Here is a 4,375-nt window from a genome sequence, read left to right as displayed (position 1 = left end):
ATTAGCAATTGCAATAGTAGGCTGCAACCCTATACTTTTTTACCTGGGAGTAAGTCCCAATGAACTCAGTGGGACTTACTCCTGAGCAGACAATGTATTGGAGGACACTGGTAATGGGTTTTGTTCTCTGGGATTGTGATAACACTTTGGATTATTGCCTCTTTGCTGCAATAATTCTTGGGAACATTTTGTCTGTTGATTTTTACTAGCATGGGGCTTCGTATTTCATTACAATCAAATCTTTAGCATTGTTCTTGTGAGGCAGTATTTAAAAAAAGAGGCAGGGGAGGGAGGAAATAATCAGAGAGCATCCATTATGCATGAGCTTGGAAAAAAACGAGAACATCCACCAGTGAAATCAATAAGATGCCCCTGGTTCCCCCCCTCCCGCAGCTGATAAATAGCAGCACCACTTCAACCTTTGCAAGGAAAAAAAAGTGCTTGAAATGGACTGTGTTGCTTTGCAATTTGCACACCCTTGTTTAATGCAGAGCCATAAACCAACTGGAAGTCACTAATGTAGAACTAAATGATGAAATAACTGCAGGTTCTCTTTTGAAGAGCTATTTGCAGACCCTTTTAGTGATCTTTAGGCTGCAGCATCATGAAAGGCAAATACTATCAACATCCACTTACTTGGCCACATGTGCGCCATGGTTAACAACTTGCTGTTTCTGGCTATAAATGCTTCCAACATTATGGCCGCAAGTGAAGGGGGTGAAAGGGAGAGCTGCTCATGATATCAGTTGCCATAGATCAGCTCACCTTTGCCACCTCACATGTACACACAGCAGCTATTTTAGTGGGCTGCCATCCCATAAAACAGGGTAATGCATTTTAATAATGGGTCTCTCACAAGGAATCATGAAGGTGCCAGTTCAGTTCTACAAGAAAGGCCTACTCACAAATGTGCATTTTGAAGCATGGGATTGTAAGATCTTATGGTGAAAGTAGCTTCCTGCTACTGTTGGCTATTCTTGTAAACCCTTCCTTCATGATTTCCTCTTTCTTCCATATCTTATGCATGTCCTTCTTAAATCTCAGTTCATCTGCAAGCTCCTTATGCAGCCACACCAGTTTCCTTGGGTGCCTCCCATTTTTCTTTCTTGTTGGAGTTGTCTGCATTTGTGCCTTCAGTATATTGCCTTTATAAAACTCCCATCCCTCTTCGACACCTTTCTCTTTGAATATTTCTGACCATGGGATCTCACCCAGAAGTTCCTTAAGCTTTTAAAAATCACCCTTCTTAAAGTCCAGAATATATATCCAGATAAGCTTAGCTTTCCCTTGCTTCTGTAGCATGAAACCTACGATGACGTTATCACTTCCTCCCGAGGTTCCCAGTACTTCCACTTCATCAATCAGTTCCCCTGTTAAAAACTAAGCTCTGACCCCATTCCCTTCACTATAATGGGGAATAAGTGGATAAAATTTGTAGGCATAATGGTCAAATTGTACACATGTAGGACACCTTTAAAGTTTGGTCCTTAAACAAAGGAAAAGTCTGTAACTTTTTATTTTCTGCCAGAATTGGTCACTCCTAAACGGATGAAGTTCTCCAGTAATCTCCCACAATAGCAGACTTTAGTGTTGTGGGTTGGTGCAAATATGAATTGTAGGGTAGGAGTTGGTGGAGAAAATAGCACTGATCCCCAGGAAAGATGGGGGTAGGGAAATAAAACCTCTCAACAATTACTCTTACCCTTCTGCCCTCCACACAGATTTTTTTTGGGGGGATACAACAGGATTTCTCAACTGATCTGCATAGAGGGAGATAAAGATTAACATAAAAAGGTTTTGTTGTTGTTTAGTCGTTTAGTCGTGTCCGACTCTTCGTGACCCCATGGACCATAGCACGCCAGGCACTCCTGTCTTGCACTGCCTCCCGCAGTTTGGTCAAACTCATGTTCGTAGCTTTGAGAACACTGTCCAACCATCTTGTCCTCTGACGTCCCCTTCTCCTAAAAAAGGTTTTAATCTCCCAAATAACTATGACTGGAGTGACCTGGGAAAATAACTCACTTGGCCTGCCAACCCCCACCTGCAGGAATGAAAATGAAAGACCACCCCCACCAGCAGGAAAAAACAAATCCACTCTCTTAAGCTCTAGGCAGTTCCCCAGTCATGCCAGTTTCATTTCTTGAGGGTGTTTTGGATATTAAAGACCACAAACCTGCCTAAAAGGTTAGGAAGGCCCTTATCCACCTCGGGATGCTTGGTTAATGGCACAGTTTAGCTTAGAATTATGAGAACATTCAATGAATCACCCTGATTCCCCACTGTCATTTAAAGTACACACAGAGTCAATGCACACAGTGTATATGTGTGGTGTTCTACGCAATATACACTTATCACCGCTTGTCTCAAGTGACCTTAATGCTGACTTTCTTGCACAATTATTTATGCATGATTGTCACACACACAAAGGGGGAGAGCACCGTGCTACATATTTATTACTGATTATGATCGCACTATTATTGAAACAAAAGCTCTTTCCTCAAACCTCTGTGAACCAGCTCTGTATTAGTTGGGAAAGAATTAGCTGTGCACCTGGCTGCTTGCCTTATTGAGATGCATCTTTTTGCTTCAGAGAAAATTTACTCCCTACCAGAGATGCAGGTATCTGCATTTAAAAACAAGCTAATAGCAGAATGTGAAATTTACTGCGTGTATTCTTTTAAGAGAAAATATAATGAAAATGATGTATAGATGGTATCTTACACCAGTAAAATTAGCCAAGATTTACCATAATAAGGATACTAAGTGTTGGAAATGCAAGAAAGAGGAAGGTTCCTTTTACCACATGTGGTGGACTTGCCCTTTAGTAAGAGATTTCTGGGAAAAGATTTATAATGAGCTGAAAAGAGTGTTGAAAAACACATTCATTAAGAAACCAGAATCCTTCCTATTGGGTATAGTCAGAAGAGAGATTCCTAAGAAAAATGTAAACTTCTTTATGTATGCTACAACAGCGGCAAGAGTACTACTAGCTAAGAACTGGAAGTCTCAGGAACTACCAACAATTGACGACTGGCAAATGAAGATGATGGAGTATATGGAGATGGCTGAGATGACCGGGAGAATCCGTGACCGGGGAGAAGAAGCAATAGAAGAAGATTGGAAAGATTTTTAAATATATTTGAAAAAAATATGCTAAACTTGTATATTAAGATTAGATTTAAGATTGTCTAGAAGCTGTGGATTTAGAGAATATGTGAAGTAGTTAGAGGGACGATAGAATTGAAGTATTATGTAATTTATATAAAAATGTATAAGAAATTGCTAAAGATAAAAATGAAATGAAACGCAGACTGATGGAACCCGAGGAGGTCCCTATATACATTGTTAAAGAAATGAGGATTTATATTTGGATCTTTTTGTTTTTTACCCCTTTTTTCTTTCTTTCTTTCTTTCTTTTTTTCTATTTTTCTGTTATTCAATGTATTTTCTGTATGTTTGTGTTATTTCTTTGATTGTAAAATTAATAAAAATAATAATTAAAAACAAGCTAATAGCTACACACTATTTACTTGTGGCGATAGAAGATAGAATGGAGAGCTATGTACTAGTCAGATTTCATGCATTCGGACATGCACAGTGACCCTGATATCTATCTTGAATATCCCAAGCATATTTGATGATAATGACAATTTATTCAACGTGCTTATGTGTCATACTTCAGAGTAGTGTCTTGTGAAGGCCCAGAAACCTGGATGTGGTGAGTGATGACATATCTAGGCTGCTAACACACATGCATTATCAGTCACATACAAGAGTTGCAACTGTAAACTACAAAACAAACCCTTGTGTGTTGTTCTGTATCACTGTCTTTGTATCTGACGAAGTGTGCATGCACACGAAAGCTCATACCAAAATAAAAACTTAGTTGGTCTTTAAGGTGCTACTGAAGGATTTTTTTTTTGTCTTGCCCTGTTATTATTCCCATATAATCCTTTGATTGGTGAATGTATTAATGTAGCTTCTCAGTGCTCAAAAGGGTCATCCCAGTTCTGTGCTACAGTTCCTACATCCTGTTCCAAATCTGATCTCTGGGTTTTCCCTCCTTCAATCCTTGAAGGAAACTGTGCTAACACAAGCTATCGTTTGCACCATGTGAAAGAAGGAGGAAAGCAAACTAGCTAACTCATCTCCTCCCATCTTTGGTCCTCATCATTGCAACCAAGTAGATATCTTTATTCTCTGGCTGCCTCCAGTAAATGGTTCTTTTATCTCAACATAACCATAAGAGCAAACCAAAATAACATAGGAAAACACATCTAGCTAAAACCTACTGTAGAGATTGTTCTCTACTTGGCAATAGACATTTCAGTCCAGCTGGGTTGACTGTCGCCCACACTTCAACTCTAACTAATCC

This window comes from Zootoca vivipara, chromosome 5, assembly GCF_965207765.1.
Source record: "Zootoca vivipara chromosome 5, rZooViv2.hap1.1, whole genome shotgun sequence".
NCBI lineage: Eukaryota > Metazoa > Chordata > Lepidosauria > Squamata > Lacertidae > Zootoca > Zootoca vivipara.
The sequence above is the reverse complement of the archived record's forward strand: the minus strand, read 5'-3'. Positions refer to the sequence as shown.